The sequence below is a fragment of the Stenella coeruleoalba genome (genome assembly GCF_951394435.1).
Source record: "Stenella coeruleoalba genome assembly, chromosome: 3".
Lineage (NCBI taxonomy): Eukaryota > Metazoa > Chordata > Mammalia > Artiodactyla > Delphinidae > Stenella > Stenella coeruleoalba.
In genome coordinates, this window is record NC_137148.1 from 119,872,740 (window position 1) to 119,893,736 (window position 20,997).

A 20,997-nucleotide genomic window follows, 5' to 3' on the forward strand; every position below is an offset into this window, starting at 1 on the left:
TGGCAGACAGACTCTAAGGTGGGCCCCAGGACTCTTGTTTCCTAGTGTTCATGTCATGCTGTAATCCCTTCCAACTGAGTGTACACAGAAACTTTGACTTACTTCTAACCAATAAAATACGGCAAAGATTTCGGTATATAAGTGGTTACAATACTTATGATTATAATGTCTGTCTTGCAAGGAGCTCTCTCCCTTGCTGGCTTTGAAGAAGCAAGCTGCTCTATGTTGTGAGCTGCCTGTGGAGAGGGCCACTTGGCAAGGAACTGAGGAAAGCCTCCAGCTGACAGTCAGCAGAAAACTGAGGCCCTCATTCTGACAGTCTGTAAGCAACTGGATTCTGTCACCAACCATGTGAGCTTGGAAATGGATCCTTCCCCAGTTGAACCTCTGATGAAGCCCCAGCCCTGGTCCACACCTTGACTGCAGCCTTGCAGATGATCCACTTAAAGCCTTAGGTCTTTTCTAATGCTGTGGCATGGGGTGTCCACGGGAACCCCCTCTGCACTCACAAATGCACAGACCCAAACTGTAGGGGACTTAATGCCTGTGGAACCACTGTTGAACACTGGGCAATGGAGGATATGGATACATACTTCTCCCCTTTCTCCTTAGGAAATGCATTGCATAAATGTCCTCCAAAGGTCTAATGGATTTGAGTACTCAAAGTCTATAGCAGGTGCCGACTTGACAAAGCTTCCTTGCGCTGGCCTTTCCTCTTGTTTCTATCTTATTCCGTATTCACAGAAACCATGAGATAGTAAATATGTATTGTTTCAAGCTGCAAAGTGTGTGGCAGTATTGCTAAACAACAATAGATAACTAATACTCTTTAACTAATTCTAGATATTAAATGACACACAGCTCTGGGGAAAAAAAAGAATGAACCAGTATCACTACTTTGGGCAGCCAACTGTAAGCTATGTTTATGGGAAAACAGTCTGGTCTATACCACGTTCATTGGTGTTACATGGATGCACGTGACCTGCCTTTCCACCGTTCAAAGCCCTTTGATGAAAAACGATCATCAGTCGAATTTTATAATTTCTCCAAACAAAAATATATTCTTGTATGATACAGCATAGTTCTGAAAATGTAAGTTTGAGTCAAAAATCAGAATGAAACATTTCTGACCTGACCCATATTAATTTTATGTTTTAAAATAGCAGAAGCCATCAGGGCAGAGAGAGCATGCCCTTACTGTTGCCTTTTTATTTCCCTGTATTAAATTATATGTTAGAGTAAAACATCTAAATGGTTTATCTTATGCCATCTAATATGCCCTTGGGCTGATGGAGAGAGTCACTTTCTGTAAGTAGGGCACGGAACGCACAAGTGGCTGGACTTGCTGTTTACAGAGTACTTTCTGCACCAAATTCCACAGCATCTAATCCCACTGATCCCTGAAGACCCCTTACATATCTCGTTAGGTGGCGAATACCACCCAGGGGAATGGGGGCAGCAGGGGGCTGAGGAGCAGAAGGCCTCATGACAAGGTGGCCCAGTTCTTACTGCCTCTTCAAGTTGCACTGGTGGGAGGGGGATGACAACAGAGCCTGTTCGGGCATCTTCCCTTTGTCTGGTTGACTAGGCAGGAACAGATGCTTAAATGGCACAAACATATGAATGTGGGTGTTTAAATGAGGTTATAAGACACAAGAAAAAGAGCAATTGCAAGTTGTGGAGCCTGGACACAGCAGCTGGTTAGATCCAGCACCAGATAAAGCTCTAAAAAGTCCTACTCATTTGTTCATTAATCTTTTGCCCATTTAAATCTATAGGTCAACTACTATTTGCAAGGAATGAGGCTTGGTGTTGGGGATCAGTGGTATACAAGGAAGACATGGTCCCTGTTTGAAAAAGAACAGCATATGCAAAGGCCCACAGGAATATGGTGAGCTGTAGGACCAGGCCAGAGGCTCGGAGAGGTGGGAAAGAGAGAACAGGCAGAGCTTGGAAGCCAAGGCAAGGGTGTTTGAAGAAGTACAATTTGTAAACAGTTTCCCCGACTGACTCTTTTGTGCTTCTCACTGCCATTGTATTGCTGGAACCCTTATATTTTGTTTCTGCCAAGTGACTCCATGCCCTTTGCCTTGGCACTCTGAAGAGGCCCAGCCTTTCTTGGCATTCTCTGGACCTCTTCTATCTCATTAAAGCATATTGGGGGTCATAGAGCATAGTAACAAGGGCATGCATGGGCCCTGGTGTCAGACAGGCCTGGCTTAACACTTCATTTCCACCACTTCAAGTCCAATGACCTTGGGTAAATTGTCCAACCTTTTTAAGAGCATAAAGTTGTTGAGAGCGTGTTGAGCTTCTCGCCTAGGAGGCAGTGTGTGCTCAAACAATGATAGTCATTATTAATATTTTCTGCTCCTGGAGCATTGGCTAATGCTGATAAATTCATATGCAGTAATGTGTTAAAGGAGTACTCTATAAATACCCTTGGGAGGAGCATTTTTAAATGCCTAAACCCATTGAATTGGTCCCTTAATGCTGGGAATGTCAAATGGCAGGGCAGGCTCATGTTAGAAAGAGCTCCCATTTTTCGTTGTGTATTGTGGACCAGATAACATGCCAAGTGCTTTGCATGTCTTTTCTAATTTAATCCCCACAACAAATTTACGAAGTAGAGCTACCACTACTTCCTTTCTAGAGATGAGATAACTGAGGTTTGGTAGATTACATTATTGGTCAAGTCACGTGACTGTCACTGTCAGTAGGCATTTTTCTATACTCTTCCCAAATGAGGTTTCCAGGGTGAGAGATCCCCTTGAATTATGCTCATGGTATCTGCAAATGGGTGCACTATGGGGCAACCAAACAGGGTACATGGATCCAAATGGAAGTTTTGTTTTTGGAGAGTAGCTAGCTCAGCCCCACACCCTCCTTGAAATATAACGCAGTTTACAGTTTTTTGTGTCCACCGCATTACATGCTTTCCAGTATTCCAGGCCTCTGCTTCCTCACCACCCTGGCCTGACTGTCCCCAAGCCCCTACCCAAAGCCATCCTTTGGACCAAAAAAATGTTTACCTGGTCAGTGCTTAAGAATTTAACTAGTCTTGAATTTAGCAAACAGAATTTGAAAAATGTTACCCATGGCTCCAAAGCAAAAACAAAGCTAAACTTAAAAAAAGCCTGGTTTCCTCCAGGCTCATTGCACCTGGGAAGGGGTACAGGAAGGTGAACAAACAAAGCCACTTTGTCTTGACTTCAGGCACAGAGGAGCAAAACTAACAAAAAAGAACAGAGGACCGAGGTGTCCCCCGGTTCAATGCGCTTGGATATGGTGCTGGTACAGAAATGACAGGCATATCTTAGAACCCAGATGAATTGCTGGGCATGAAATAATGATTCCACAACAACTGACAAGTCTGAAAGTAACTGAAGACTTCAAGTGGCAAACAAAAAGATGATTTCCCTGTGCTCTTCCAAGCCAGCCAGTGAATTCAGAGGGAAAAAGGAAGACAAACAGCTGAGACTCATGGAGGAGACAGAGATAGCCAGGGGAGAGGATGAAGGAGAGAGGAAAAGAAAATATGAATTACAAAGACACTCATTCAGTCAACAAGCATTTGGAAGCAGTAGAGTGCCAACAGTTGAATGCGTGGGCTCCAATGCCTGTTGGCTGGGAGACTGGGCCTTGCCCTGTACTCCTCAGTCTGTAAAAGGGGAAAAACATAGGGATAGGACTAGTATTTACTTCTAGGGGAGCTGGATAAAGCTCTTGGGGTACTATCTGAGACACAGAGCCCCCGAGCTGTTACTGTCATTATTTGTAATATTATTTACTTGTTCACCATTTGCAAGGCCCTTGGGGGGAAGGCATTATTAAGGGGACAGAGAGACAAGAACCCAGCTCTGACCTTATAATCTAGTGGAAGATTTAAGAGGAGTGCACTCTCCTGCCTTTGATTGCAGTTTTGAGTCTCATAAGTTACCAAGAATTATGGGATTCAATAAAGTTGCTCAAATGAACAGAGTGCCAAAGAGATATGCGCAGGCATTGTTGTTTTATGGCCAGAGAGCAATACTGGAAATAGAATGCTCAGATGGATTAATTGCCTTCCTGGGCCAGGAGATCAGACAGAGGGTAGAAGGCCGCAGAAAGGAGTTTACATGCACAACTTTCTACCTTCTGGTCATCTTCCTGCATTATCTAGACTTGTATACAGGTGCTTGTTGTGTTTCTGGAGCTAATTTAAGGTGGAGATAATTAAGTGCATGGATTTAGAATGACAAAAGTTGTCTGTTGTGTGTCTCTAATGTTAGGTTTCTAAGCAACAACAAGATGTCTGGTCAGATAGGTCTTCACAATATATTAATTCCTCTGTATTATTGCTCAAAGAATTTACAAATGCTATTCAAATTATGTAAGAGGCTGGCCTAGAGATGATCCTTTTCTAGGCCAAAATTCCCAGCTTTTTACGACAGTAGCAGCAACCTGAACTTTTAAGGGGAATCAGAGGTTGTTGGGAAGGTTGTTAAAAACCCAAATTTCCAACTGGAACGCTTGCTGAACGCACCTGGTTAGCTCAGCAGTCAATATAAATTACAAGAGGCTTTTGTCCTTATCCCCTCCTAGGGCACGTGGAGCACAGCCCTAAGGGAACTCCTATTACTCTTTTTTCCAGTGCTCCAGGAGACGTGCACATCTGTTGTTGACACATGTGGAACCTCAGCTCTCCCACCACCTCTCACACTGTTGATGTGATCATGATATTTTCAAACCTAAGGAAGGACCTCCAGGCAGAAGTAAGACACACCTGACACAATTAAAACCAAAACAGTTGGCACGCTGGGATACAGATGAGGAATTTACTGCCTTTCTCTGTACACTCCGAGCTGCTGGATGTTAGTGAAGGGTTAAGCTAAGGACAAAATTAAAGAATTGTATCTGTTTTCTCATTACACGAAGAGGTTGCATCACTTGGTTTTTCCTTAAAATCTCTGACCATAAAATTGTGACACTTTCCTAATTTACCTGGGCTACTTCAAGTTTACTTTGGGGAACTCCTTTCCATAGACAGATTGACATTGCCTTTTAGGATCTTGCAATGAATGCTGGTTAAGAATCTTAGTCTGGGAACCACCCGGACCTGGGTTTGATACTTGACTCACCGCCTACTTACTAGCTGGGTGACCTCAGGCAAGTAGCTTCCCCTCCACAAGCCCATCTCCGTATCTGTAAAGCAGCTGGGACACCCCACTGCCAGCCTGGGAGTATGCTTCTGAGGATTCAGAGAGACCTTGGTATCAAGTCTTCCTCTCGTGACCGACACATAGTTAAGTACTCAATAGTTTCTTTGTTTTTACCACTGTAATTGTTTTACAAAAGAGACTCGAACAAATAAAATGCACAAGCTGATCTGTAACATAACTGAAAACCTGAAGGCAACGCACATGTATTTTGGCAGTTTAGAATGTGATAACTGGACAAACGTTTCTTCCTTGTTGAGTGCTCAGCAGAGTCTGCATACTGTGCTATTAGAAATGCCTGTTATAAGAGGAACAGACCTCCACCAGGTTCATAGTATCGTTTGAATTTGAAGGCATTCCTTTCTCACAAAAGGAATTGCCATTTGAAAGGACAAGTCCCTATGAGGAGTAGAACAGACAGCAGAAGGTCTTGGCTTTTAGCTGCCTGAGCCATCTCAAATAATTACTCCAGTCTTCTTGACCTCTGCTTCAACCTCTCTGTCCAGAAAAGCAACAGGTATACTGCATGCAAGGAGGTTACTGATTCCTTCAAGTTTGATTTTGGGGTCAGACAGAACTAGCTTCAAATTCTAGCTGCACAGCATGCAAGCTGTGTGGCTAATGATTTTGAGCCCTAGTTTATGCCTCTGGGAGGAGATTAATGGGGAACCTTCCTGATAGGTTTGCTGGGAGGATTCAAAGAGAGCAAATTGCCCAAGCTTTGCAAATGGCAGCTAATAAAATAATGAAAACTTTTTGCTTTCAGAACTCTATCTTAAATTGAGGACACCAAAGAGCTTCTGTGACTATTATTATTCTTTAATTAAAAGTAAATTAAAATTTATTTTATTACTATGAGAAACGAAATGAGAAACTTTAAAAATATTTGTGTATTAATTTAGAAATCACAGCAAACTCTTTATATGCTAACATAAAAATACATTTTTAATGAAAAGTAACTTTTTTTAAAAAAAGGAACAAAAGAGAAGACTTCATCATTGTTTGTTTTTTTTTTTTCAAGTCTCTTTAATGTCTTATTAGGAAGGAGTCGAATTCTCATATCTGCTTCCACTAAAATCTGTTGCAGTATCACACATCACGTAACTTCTGGAAAACTCCACTTTACACCCAAGACGGAATGAAAGTAGAGAAAAGCAAATAATATCTTGGCATTATAAAAATAGTTTTGACCTCATGGACTCCCTGAAAGGGACTCAGGGACCCCCACGCTTTGAAAACAACCGACTTGGGACAACTGTCTTTCAAACTCTCAAACTGTAAAAGATGATCCAAAGGCTTATGTAGAAAAAGAATGATACAATGCATGAGGGAAAGAGAAACATCAGGCCAAGAATATAGAATATCTGAGTCCCACTGAAGAATTTACTTTTAGAAATAAGCTTGTACTTAAGTAGGGGGCAGGAGAACAGCAGGAGCCCGAACATATTTATAGAATCAGGCAAGTATCAGGCAAATATATTCTCCAAACACACTGGACAAACTTCTGTGATGCCAGTAATCCAGACATCACAGATCACTGCTTCTATGTCTCTTTCTCTGTTCTCCACCACTCCACCCCAGCACTGCAGGAAAATACCCATTTGCTCTCTGGATTATCGAATGTTGTAGTTATACCCCACCAGGGCATGGTGACTCAAACTCAGAAAAACTCATGGGTTTTTCAAACACACAGACCTGGGTTCAAATGCTAGAATTGCCATGTAAGAGCTATGTAGTCTTGGAGAAGTTACTTAAATTTACTGAATCTCATGTATATCATGGGGATTGTGATGGACTAAAAATGACCATATTCTCTGCAACTCCTCCCATCAAAAGCATGGAATGCAATGGAATACTACTCAGCCATAAAAAAGAAATCTTACCATTTGCGATAACATGGATGAATCTAGAGGGCATTATACTAAATAAGTCAGACAAAGACAAATACCATATGTGATCTCACTTATATGCAGAATCTAAAAAACTAAACAAAATGAAAACAGACTCATAGATATAGAGAATAAATGGATGGCTGCCAGAGGGGAGGGTGGGTGAAATAGCTAAAGAGGATTAAGAGGTATAAACCTCCAGTTATAAAATAAATAAGCACAATAATGGTCAATAATATTGTCGTAACTTTGTATGTGGACAGACGGTTACTATATTTCTCATATGATCATTTCATAATGTATGCATGTCAAATCTCTATGTAGTACACCTGAAACTCACGTAATATTGTATGTCAACTATCTTTCAATAAGATTTTTTTAATTAATTAAATTTATTTAACACACATAGAGCTAATTCAAGTAATCTTCTTGAGTGAGCTTTGGAGTTTTTGTCTTCAAGGAATTTGCCCATTTCAAGAAAGTAATCAAATTTTTTAGCAAAGTTGTATATTATATTCTCTTAATCCTTCTAATGATGTAGAGCTCTAGTGATATTCTTTTTTCACTCCTTATACATAATGTATATAGTCTACCTTTTTTTTGAATTTTTGAAATGTATTTTTTTTATACAGCAAATTCTTATTAGTTATTCATTTTATACATATTAGTGTATATATGTCAATCCCAATCTTCCAATTCATCAATAATGAATCTTTCAATAAGATTTTTTAAAAGTTGAAGTCTATTTTCCCATGCCTTGAATTGGGTTGGCGCTGTGTCTTCATCACTCTATGTGGTCGAAGTGGCAATATTTAACTTCTGAGCATGGTTTCAAGAGGCCCTGCAGCTTCCCCACTTAACCTGTGGAACCCTGAGGCCCCCACGCTGTGATGAAAGATTCCATGGAGGAAGAGGGCCAGCCATCTCTGCTGAGGCCCCAGACATCTTATCCCATCCAGCCTGAGCCAAGCAGCCATATGGAGAGTTCCGGTGAAAACAGCAGAACCACCACCCATTCAGCCCACAGAACTGTGAGAAATGATCGTTCTGTTTTAGGCTACTAAATAGATGGGTAGTTTCTAGGGTGACCAATTTGTCCCAGTTTGCCTGGGACTTGCCCACTTTTAGCTGCCAGTCCCACATCCCAAGAAACCCCTCAGCCCTAGCTGGTCACCTATTTGTAGCACAATTGCAAATACCTTACACAGGAATAAGAGTGTTCAACTCAGTGTTTGAGAGAATTAAGCGAAATGATGAGGTAAAGGCAAAATATAGATAGAGCCCATAAAATGAAAGGTTTTGTTTTTCTTGTTTTCAATTTATAAAATAACTTTATAATAATTTATAATTATCTTTAACAAAATAATATTTCCATAGCTAATTAAAATTTGATCTTTTATCTTTGTCTATAACTGAACTTCTCATTCAGGGCCCTAATTGCTTTTTTTCTTTTTTTAAATTAGTTTATTTATTTTTGGCTGCGTTGGGTCTTCGCTGCTGCGTGCGGCTTTCTCTAGTTGCAGTGAGCGGCGGCTACTCTTTGTTGCTATGCGCGGGCTTCTCATTGTGGTGGCTTCTCTTGTTGCGGAGCATGGGCTCTAGGCATGTGGGCTACAGTAGTTGTGGCACACGGGCTCAGTAATTCTGGTTCGCGGGCTCTAGAGCTCAGGTTCAGTAGCTGTGGCGCACGGGCTTAGCTGCTCTGCGGCATGTGGGATCTTCCCGGACCAGGGCTCGAACCCGTGTCCCCTGCATTGGCAGGCAGATTCTGAACCACTGCACCACCAGGGAAGTCCCAGGCCCTAATTTCTTTAAATATACCAGACAGCATTCTCTGCTGGAGAATGCTGCATTTCCAGCTAAGCACGAAGGTAGCAGGCCCCTGGGAAATTATGAACCAAAAAGAGAAAGAAAACATTGGACTTAACTAAATTCAAACTGGCTGTGAGTTCTATCACTGTTGAAGATGGAAAACACTTAATATTATGTCATTCTGGGTGGGTCCAGAACAGGACCTTTTTTTGGACAATATTTTTCCCCAGGGGCATGTCTAATGAAAACATAATCCACGGAGATGATCTGCAGATAAGGTCAATGCCATGTGCCCACAAAAAGGCAGAATCTCGGGGGCCTACTGGGTAAGAGAGTTGAAACCTTTGAAACTCTATTTTAGAGCTGTTCCTTAGGAAGAAAAGTGGGAGGCTGGGGTGGTGGTGTGGGGTGGGTAGAATGCTTGTAAAAGTCTGAAATTCATTAAATGATGGTGTAATCTTTCCCTCATGTCATAATTATTTGACCTAAAAATGTATTTTAAATGACCAAGAGGTAACATATCTTTCTGCCTAACTGAAATTGCCTGTTATTCACACAATTAAAATGACTTCCCCACCCTAGTGGCCAAAAGAACTTCACGCTGCCAAGAAAGTAACTATTCTGTACATTGCTAAAGAATTCTGACTCTGCAAAAAATACATGTGAAATCATTCAGCAGGCTGAACAACAAAAAATGTCAGCCTCCGAGAATTTAATCAAGAAGGTATTTCCTCCTGCAGACTTCCCATAGGGAGCATGCTGAAAATGGTCCAGACGCATCTGTACTGCATGTGTCTTCCATGCACAGAAGGACATATATCAAGACACTAAGGAAAGCATTTCTGTTGCTCTGCAAACAAGCTAATGCCCAATTCTTGAACAAGATCAAACTAGGATTCGATCAGCCAAGTATTAACTGCCTTTGCTCCTTAGAGAGAACAAATATACAAAGAACATAGATCTTAACTTTTTAAAGAATGGAAGGTAGCAGGACTCTACATTGTTTCACAGCCTTTAAAAGCAAGAGACTGCTCTCCACGGCATGGATCTGTATATGTGATGATACCCATGAACTGATGGATATCTGCATCTATCCCCATTTTCTGCATCTCTAACCCTATCGACATCCATCCACCAGGCATGAGTATAACTCACTGAACCTGAAGTGATACTGAAGATACTGAAGACTACAGTCCCTTCACTTTGGAACACTAGAGTATTTACCCCCAAATTTAACAAATTCTTTATTGTGCTGGCAATCAGAAAGCCACTACAACTGTAATTGGAGGTAGATGTAAACATTGGAAAGCAGTGGGTTTAAATACTCATGATTTTCCTAATTAAAAAATCAGTCAGGAGCCAAGTTTTAGACACATTGGGATAGATTTTCTAGCCATTTTCTAGATGTCTGTAGGAATTTCTAGAACTTCAATTCTCATTCTCTAAAATTAAATACCTCATACTTCGCTAGTATAAAGATGTATACAAAGCTACATGAACAAAAACCACAAATCAAAAACCTGCTTTTCAAAGGATAAAGCTGTAACAAACACTAAATGAAATAAAAGTATGGCAAGAATTATGCATTCAAGAGAATAATAAAAGGAGACTGGGACACGTTTGAAAGATACATGTTTCATTGTAAAAGTTTTTCTAAGTAGCCACAAATGCCACCAATATGGTAAAATATCAAAAAGCTTCATTCCTTTCCCACAGCCACCATCCTCTTTCATCTGAACAGGGATACAGGCTTCTAATCTGTACCCCTTTTACCTACAATCTATTCTTCACACAGAAATGAGTAGGCTTAAATAAAAAAAGATAATTCGTTTCATCAGCTCCTCTGCTTAACATTTAACTGCTTTGGACTTTTATTCTAAGAGCAATGCAAACTTCTTACCTCGGCTGACAAGGGATTAGGTGACCTGGCCCTTGTCTACCCTCTTGACTTGTTTACAAATTACTCTGTCCCTTGGTCACTGTGTGCCGGTTGCACAGGTCTCCTGTTCTGCTTCTTGAGAACATCTGAGTGCATCCTGCTTTCAGGTGTTTAATGTCCCTCTTCCTGTTGCTTGGAATGCCATTTCCCTGGTGCTCAACACGGCTGTCTCGTCTCATCCTTCAAATCTAACCCAACATTATCTTCCTAGAGAGATTTCCCTGACCACCTTAGTTTAAGTAGCCTCCTCCCTGCTTCCCTTACTCCCAATCATCGCATTCTGTTGCACACCTCTGTGGCTCTTATCAAAGTCTGAAATCATTATTCACCAGTTTACTCGTTCATCATCTGTCTTGAATGTTAGAAGCTAAGTACCTTGGAAGCATGACCTTGACTTGCTAATCTACTTCTGGATTCCCTGTGCTTAGAATGATGCCTGATTTTGGTTTTAGGAAAATTGTTCTGTCTGATACCTAGAGAATTGATTGGAGGAGGGCAAGGCTGGAGTGGGGAGAACGTTTAGGAGGCTGCCATAATCTAGGGGAAGGATGATGGTGGCTGCAACCCAAGTGAGAGTAATGGGGATAGAGAAATGAGGATGGATGAGAGAAATCTTCAGAAGATAGAATCAGCAAGGCTTGATAATTGGTTGGATAAGGGAGATTTAGGGCCAGCATCCAGTTTTCCCCCTTTACACTGAATTTCCCAAACAGGTTTCTTCCTCCTTAAGTTTACATGACTAATAAGATTTTAGTGAAATCAGCCTGCTACTGACTGCAGCTGATTGGTACAGGGAGTGATGTATGGCACATGGTACCCATACGTAGGTCATAAGTAGGAGGGCAAGACATTTCAGTTTTCCCAGGGAAGTCCTGGGCTATTGTTCCTGGATATTATTTGCTCTTGTTACTTTTCTAAATTTTTTTTTTTTTTTTTTTTTTTTTGGCTGCACCGCACAGCATGTGGGATCTTATTTCCCTGACAAGGGATTGAACCTGTACCCCCTGCACTGGACTGCCAGAGAAGTCCCTCCTGGGTATTAATACTGCCGCCTTTCCCTCTCTAAAGTGTCCTGGTTTGAATGATAACTTATATGGTCACACTAGGTGCTTAGGGAAGGTAGCTGCCCCTACAATTATCTGGTATTAACTCTGCCCAACAGGAGTGCCCAGTGTTGAATGGTGCCTATGCCCGTAGAGTCTAGCTTTTAGGAACACAAATACTATTTGAACAAACAGAGAGTGGGCCACAGAAGGTGGTGCCTCTATCTAGGCCGTTGGCTACATATTCCAGAGCTCTATTTCACTGTGAGTGACGGTAAGACTGAGAAATTCTCCCCTCCCTGATCCCTGGCACTCCCTGCAGGTTACTTCCATCGCTGAGAATCATTTGAGCTAATCTCTTTCTCACCATTAATGAGCTGAAGTGACCAAATTACCACCCTAAGGCAGCAGGAACATCAAGTGGGTGGTACCTACATTTTGTAAGGACTTGCCTTTCATGGATAGAAAGTTGCACTAGGAGATCCATGAAGGCTTCTCAACCTGTAACGGTGAGTCATAGAAGCCAGAAAGACTAAAGACTTGACCTCATGCTAGGTCAGAGAGCTCGGAGCTGGCAACCTTGAAATGAGAAATAAGTTCTCCTAATGACTGTGAGAAGGAATGGAGACCCACCACCAACACATCTCTTTAACACATCCACAGATCCCAGGATTTGAAGAGGTTTTGAACTTAGAAAATAAAGAGTGATTTTATAAGTGATAATTTTAAGGCCTCGTGGTTCAATAATGTCTTAGAAATCAATTTCCATGGTTCCTAATTGTTGGTCTGAGCTTTCAGTGGGCCATTGGTCTATAAATTGCAGCAGTTCCTGGACCTTCCCTCTAACCCTATTTTTTTGTTGGGAAAAAAATACTAGTTATGACTCCACCAGGCATTTCCTTAAAACCAAAGACTAGGTGGTACTGTGACCTGATTGATGTTCAAGAAAGCAGTCTAAAGTTTCAAATGCTTTATACACGTCTATACTCCGGCTTGTGGAGATTATTTCATATATTTAGCCTCCTATAAAATGTTGTTGAGGCCCCCTTTCTTCTGTCTATTGGCTATTAGCCACCACCCAGAAAGAGAAACTCCGAGTTGGGATGGAAGGTTAGGTCTTAGATCGACTGAAAGTGTAGAAGCCTTGACCATAACTTGATTCACTGGGAGGCAGAAAACCTGAATGATAACCAGCAACTTAAAAAATTTGCCAGCTCTGCAATGCAACGGTACAGCTTCAGAAATTGAGAAAAGCACTTATATAAATACATTCCAAGCACTGAAGACTTACACAAACTTCTATCCTCCAAAATGTAATAGGTATATATAGAATAACGCAAAAGAAAACAAAAGGAAATAGGGCTACAATAAATGAAAAGGACCCCCAGATATTTAAATCCAATAAAAATATCATTACTGGCAAAGCTGACCAAAGCGTCAATGGAAAAAGCAGTACTGACATTTTCTGTTCTTTCTTACTCCTTGCATTTTTTTCCCTTAAATTAAAACTCACAGCAAAACAAAGCCTCTGGCTGGACTATGAGGAACGCTATTCACCTGATTAGTCAGAACATCTTTTGAATGATTCGTTTTCAATTTGCACCACTGCCAGAGAGGAAGGCCTCCAAATTAATCGTTGCATAGATTGTTTATGCCTCTAAGAGGCACATTAAATAAAAAATTTCAGCAATGCTAAAAGAAATGCTGATCTTCGGAAAGGATTTTATTTAATGGATTTTTTAAAACTTAAGGGTCTTGGAAACTTGCCAAAACTTGTTTAAAATTCCACTTGCAAGTTTGTCTGCCTAGAGAGTTGGAGTGGTGAGGGCTTTGTCATTTCTTAGTGTGCAAAGCTTTGTCCTTAAATTCTGGGAGCCTTGGACCCACCAGTGGAGATCTTGATAGAACTGCAATTCTGGCTCAGATGTAGGGCCCATTTATTAAGGGCTTTCCCTTAATAACAAATGCGGTCCCTCATCACTCCCTCAAGTGTCCCTCCTGGGTGGTTTCTCCTCTCTGCCTTAGCTTTTGGAGCCACACTTAGGAAAAGAAAGAGAAAAGACATTGGTCTGTTTAGTTGGCACAGAGGGATGGGAATTTGCACAGAGCTTTTGTTGGGCAAGTTTTCCTCAGCTCCCTGCCAAGGAAGTTCTAATGCTGTGCCTCAAGTGGAGGAAAGTAACAATGGATTAGATGACTATTCCTTCCATCCTACGTTGACTCTAAAGAACTGCAACATGTATCTGCAGCAGGGCAAGGACCACACCAGAAGCAAGCTCACTTTCATTATCGACATCTCCCATTCTGAAATCAGCCAATATAATGATGGAGTGGCTTATTCATGACAGCATGCACATGAGCTCACGGAGGACTCATGAACAGTATTCAGGGGTGAGAAGTAGAATCATTTCTGTTCTTGCTGAGATCTGATGACTATGGTTTATGCCATGGCAAATGAGGGTTCATTAGCTATTGAAGTAGTTCCCATTATTCAAAGTGGTACTCAACACTCATTTTTCTCAATCCCCTCTTATCTCCTAATCCTTTTCATGTGTGTCTTAACCAAGCAGTCATACTCCCCCCTCCAATGCCCACATGCTTCTGGGTTAATGCTTTGATCTGGGTTGGCACAGAAAAGAGGTGTCAGTCTTAAATGTCACTTCATTTGAATGAGGTCCAGTGATGGGAAAAGAGATGGTCAAAACCAGGAGCTTGTGGAGCTCTGGTAAAAGGTAGAGGTCAAACTAATTGAGACTTGGAATCTAGCATTTGGAGCCCTACAGCCACCCCTGAAAGCATTCCTGGGCTCAGACCTGCTGTTGGCAGGTCAACAAAGTCATGACTGGTTCTCCACATTCCACCTGTATGAAACAACTACTGTTGAAAGTAGCAGGGCTCTGCAATCATTGCCTACAAACCCCACAACCTTAATACTGATCACGTGTTCCATATGAATCATGATGGGGTACCTCCGATTTTCTCCCTACCCAAAACCACAGCACTACTTATTCATAGCTGAGTGGTGGTATTTCTATTATTGTTGCTTTGACCATGTGGTATGAATACTCATAGGGACCTGATAACTTCCTTCCAAACACAACAGAAAAGTTTGACACTCGTCATCCGAGTTTCACGCCTGCTACCCCAACATGCCTGCTACCCTGTTGTTTGCTACATTCTACCTAAGGTCATCTCCCATTCTTGGTTCACTTACTTAGTTTGGGGGTATGCCATCTTCTTTATCCAATGCATGGAATGGTTTTCTTCTTAATTATATTGTATTGCTCAGGTCCTTTTACAAATCTTAAGAACAAACTGTTGCATAAAGCTTTCCTGGAATCATTGGCTCCACTTTTCAGTCCAAAAATAATAGCCTATGTTTCAGTCAAAAATGCTGTGATTGTATTTCCTAGTAGGACACATCTCCTGGTATACTAAAAGCCTTGAAAACTATCCTTAAAAGATACTTAAGGAAGATGCTGAAAACCAGGGGAGATTGGTTCAAGATGGCAGAGTAGAAGGATGTGTGTTCATTCCCTCTTGCAAGAGCACCAGAATCACAACTAACTGCCGAACAATCATCAACAGGAACTCACCAAAATAGATATCCCACATCCAAAGACAAAGGAAAAGCCACAGTGAGATGGTAGGATGGGCGCAATCACAATAAAATCAAATCCCATAACTGCTGGGTGGGTGACTCACAAACTGGAGAACAATTATACCACAGAAGTCCACCCACTGGAGTGAAGGTTCTGAGCCCCACGTCAGGCTTCCCAACCTGTGGGTCCAGCAAAGGGAGGAGGAATTCCTAGAGAATCAGACTTTGAAGGCTAGTGGGATTTGATTGCAGGATTTCGACAGGACTGGGGGAAACAGAGACCCCACTCTTGCAGGGCAACACAAAATACTGTGCACATCAGGACCCAGGGGAAGGATCAGTGACCCCATAGGAGACTGAACCAGACCTACCTGCTAGTGTTGGAGGTGGGGGTTCCTGTGGCTTACTGAGGGGACAAGGACACTGACAGCAAAAGTTTTGGGAAGTATTCACCAGTGTGAGCCCTCCCGGAGTCCGCCATTAGCTCCACCAAAAAGCTGGTAGGCTCCAGTGCTGGGTCACCTCAGGCCAACCAAGCAACAGGGAGGGAACTCAGCCCCACCCATCAGCAGACAAGCAGATTAAAGTTTTACTGAGCTCTACCCACCAGAGCAACACCAAACTCTACCCACCACCAGTCCCTCCCATCAGGAAGCTTGCACAAGCCCCTTAGATAGCCTTATCCACCAGAGGGCAGACAGCAGAAGCAAGAAGAACTACAATCCTGCAGCCTGTGGAACAAAAGCCACATTCACAGAAAGACAGACAACACGAAAAGGCAGAGGACTGTCCAGGACCAGATGGCTTCACAGGTGAATTCTATCAAACACTTAGAGAAGAGCTAACACCCATCCTTCCCAAACTCTTCCAAAAAACTGCAGAGGAAGGAACACTTCCAAACTCATTTTACGAGGCCACCATCACCCTGATAACAAAACCAGACAAAGATACTACAAACAAAGAAAATTACAGACCAATATCACTGATGAATATAGATGCAAAAGTCCTCAACAAAATACTAGCAAACAGAATCCAACAACACATTAAAAGGATCATACACCATGATCAAGTGGGATTTATCCCAGGAATGCAAAGATTCTTCAATATATGCAAATCAGTCAGTGTGATACAGCATATTAACAAATTGAAGAATAAAAACCATATGATCATCTCAATAGATGCAGAAAAAGCTTTTGACAAAATTCAACACCCATTTATGATAAAAACTCTCCAGAAAGTGGGTATAGAGGGAACCTACCTCAACATAATAAAGGCCATATACGACAAACCCACAGCAAACATCATTCTCAATGGTGAAAAAGTGAAAGCATTTCCTGTAAGATCAGGAAGAAGACAAGGATGTCCACTCTTGCCACTATTCCTGAACATAGTTTTGGAAGTCCTAGTCACGGCAATCAGAGAAGAAAAAGAAATAAAAGGAATACAAGCTGGAAAAGAAGAAGTAAAACTGTCACTGTTTGTAGATGACATGATACTATACATAGAGAATCCTAAAGATGCCACCAGAAAACTACTAGAGCTAATCAGTGAATCTGGTAAAGTCGCAGGACACAAAATTAATGCACAGAAATCTCTTGCATTCCAATACACTAACAATGAAAGATCAGAGAGAGAAATCAAGGAAACAATCCAATTCACCATTGCAACAAAAAGAATAAAATACCTGGGAATAAACCTACCTAAGGAGGTAAAAGACCTGTACTCAGAAAACTATAAGATGCTGATGAAAGACATCAAAGATGACACAGAGGGAGAAATATATCATGTTCTTGGAATGGAAGAATCAATATTGTGAAAATGACTATACTACCCAAAGCAATCTACAGATTCAATGCAATCCCTATCAAATTACCAATGGCATTCTTTACAGAACTAGAACAAAACATCTTAAAATTTGTATGGAGACACAAAAGACCCCGAATAGCCAAAGCAATCTTGAGGGGAAAAAACGGAGCTGGAGGAATCAGGCTCCCAGACTTCACACTATACTACAAAGCTACAGTAATCAAGACAATATGGTACTGGCACAAAAACAGAAATATAGATCAATAGAACAGGATTGAAAGCCCAGAGATAAACCCATGCACCTATGGTCAGCTGATCTATGACAAAGGAGGCAAGGATATACAGTGGAGCAAAGACAGTCTCTTCAATAAGTGGTGCTGGGAAAACTGGACAGCTACATGTAAAAGAATGAAATTAGAACACTCCCTAACACCATATAAAAAATAAACTCAAAATGGATTAAAGACCTAAATGTAAGACTGGACACTAAAAAACTCTTAGAGGAAAACATAGGAAGAACACTCTTTGACATAAATCACAGCAAGATCTTTTTTGACCCACCTCCTAGAGTAATGGAAATAAAAACAAAAATAAACAAATGCGACCTAATGAAACTGAAAAGCTTTTGCACAGCAAAGGAAACCATAAACAAGATGAAAAGACAACCCTCAGAATGGGAGAAAATATTTCCAAACAAATCAACAGACAAAGGATTAATCTCCAAAATATACAAACAGCTCATGCAGCTCAATATTAAAAAAAAAAGCAACCCAATCAAAAAATGGGGAGAAGACCTAAATAGACATTTCTCCAAAGAAGACATACAGATAGCCAAGAGTCACATGAAAAGATGCTCAACATCACTAATTATTAGAGAAATGCAAATCAAAACTACAATAAGGGACTTCCCTGATGGCACAGTGGTTAAGAATCCTACTGCCAATGCAGGGGACACAGGTTCAGGCCCTGGTCCGGGAAAATCCCACATGCTGCAGAGCAACTAAGCCCATGTGCCACAACTACTGAGCCTGCGCTCTAGAGCCCGTGAGCCACAACTACTGAGCCCATGTGCCACAACTACTGCAGCCCACGTGCCTAGAGCCTGTGCTCCACAACAAAGAGTAGCCCCTGCTTGCTGCAACTAGAGAAAGCCCGCATGCAGCAACGAAGACCCCAAAATAAATAAATTAATTAATTTAAAAAACACAAAACTACAATGAGTTATCACCTCACACTGGTTAAAATGGGCATCATCAGAAAATCTACAAACAACAAATGCTGAAGAGGGTTGGAGAAAAGAGAACACTCTTGCACTGTTGGTGGGAATATAAATTGATACAGCCACTATGGAGAACACTATGGAGGGTTTTAAAAAACTAAAAATAAAATTACCATATGACCCAGCAATCCCACTACTGGGCCTATACCCTGAAAAAATCATAATTCAAAAAGACACATGCACCCCAGTGTTCATTGCAGCACTATTTACAATAGCCAGGTCATGGAAGCAACCTAAATGCCCATCGACAGACAAACGGATAAAGACGAAGTGGTACATATATACAATGGAATATTACTCAGCCATGGAAAGGAACGAAATTGGGTTATTTTTAGAGACGTGAATGGACCTAGAGACTGTCATACAGAGTGAAGTAAGTCGGAAATAGAAAAACAAATATCATATATTAACGCATATATGTGGAATCTAGAAAAATGGTAGAGATGAACCGGTTTGCAGGGCAGAAACAGAGACACAGATGTAGAGAACAATTGTATGGACACCAAGGGGGGAAAGTGGGAGTGATGGGGTGGTGGTGGGATGAACTGCTAGACTGGGATTGACATATATACACTAATATGTATAAAATAGATAATTAATAAGAACCTGCTGTATAAAAAAATAGATAAAATAAAATTCAAAAAAAAAGATACTTAAGGTGCCTAGCAGTTTATCAAACTGGGCTGGGGGATAAACGTAGTGGGTTGTGTGAGCAGTTTGCTCTGGTAGCAAAAGTATTTTGTTACTGGCATTGCTTAGAATTACCGTTGCATAGCCATAGTGAAAAGTAGGCCAATTTTTAGTTGGTTTTATTATTGTTTTAAAATTCTCTACAGACAAGGAACCCCCTTATCCTATGTTACGTTTGGCAGAGTGCTCCCACCCCATCTTTGTACGCCACTGTTCAAAGAAAGTCCAAAATGACCAACTTCTATTCAAAGACAAAGCAATTCTTTAAGATCCTCCTTACTGGAGCACCTGTTTTAACCAATAGCCAAAGATTTCAAAGACTATAGGAAAAAGAGCCACACACTTGTACAACAAGCAATTACTGTTATTCTTATGTAGATCTAAGATTGCAGAAGCCACTTGTGTGGACTTTCATGCCCTAGCTTATTCCTTCTGTGTTAACACAAATAAAGTACACCACTTAGAATCTATAAAATCTTACACTTCCCTTTAATCTGATAGTTTTGTCTCCACTATACCCAGCTGAATTTCTTTTGGGGTCTCCTCTTATTTAGGTAAAACTAGTAACTCTTAACAAGAAATGACCAAACCAAGTGTAAATTTTTTTTTTCTTATCTTTCTCTGGGGACTTTCCTGAGACCCAAGGCTCCCCACATACAAGGTCATGTCCAATAGTTTACCTTCCTGTCACTGAAAACACTTTCAATAACTCTTTCAATGACTTTCTTCCCTAGTATACCCGTTAGGAAGTTTAAAGTGCACATGAAATTATGTGCAGAGTTAGGTACATGGCAGGGTTTTGGGGCCAGGCCTGGAATGACACACCTCATTTTTGCTCATTCTCGGTACCACTCATTGCTAGAACTCAGCCACTCATTGCTAGAACTGTCACATGCAGCAGCAGTGGAAGCTGCTAAATGTCCAGCCGGGAAGAAGGGGAAATAGACCTTAGTGGCTAATTAGTGTTTGTATTATCCCACCAGACGGTTAGAGCCAGGAAGGCAAGGCATGCTCAATCCTGACACTGCCAAAGATCTGTGCTCGGTACAGTACCTCATACACGGTCGAGTTTTAGTCAACATTAGCCACCGGATGGGAAGTAAGCATCTTATGAACAATAAGGAAAGAATTGGGCCTAGAATAAAATTCAAAGACTTTAACTTTAGAGGTAAAACTTAATCTGCTAAAATCCAAAAGGAGACTCACTAGACTCCATGAATGCTGATGAATTTCTAACATTTGGTTGCGAATTTCAAAAATCAAGGACAATTTACAGCAATTCACTTCAAATTGTTCAGTTTTTGTTAACCTTCTAAATAATCCGTTTATACACACACACTTATGATTATATAAGCTACTTGCATGTGTAAATGTACAGAAGAAAATTTGATTTCATGTGGTTTTCTGAGACCAAAGAGAGAACATGTAAACACTACCATGAGCAAACACAGAGCGTAAATTCAGTATCTTGGTACAAGGAACTTTGGAATAAATGGGAAAATATATTCTGTTTTGAGTTTCTCATGAAGGACTTATTGCATGTCACCCAGAAAGCCTGGCAACACTTTATAAGCTCTCACAAATCAATCGCTGCTAGGCAGTGGCCCACACTGTGTTCCAATTTTAAGAATTGCTACCTTGCGAGAAAGGAACACTGATACAGCAGCTCTGGAGATGTGCTTAATTCATTCAGGCACAATATGACAACAATGACAACTAATGGGCAACATTTTTAAGATC

At 41.1% G+C, this 20,997-nt stretch overlaps 1 protein-coding gene across 10 annotated transcripts in view; it reads right to left on the minus strand.

The window, feature by feature from the left end:
• The window catches only part of NR3C1 (nuclear receptor subfamily 3 group C member 1), an 807,313-nt gene that overhangs the window by 448,301 nt on the left and 338,015 nt on the right, over positions 1 to 20,997 (minus strand). The window lies entirely within an intron of this gene.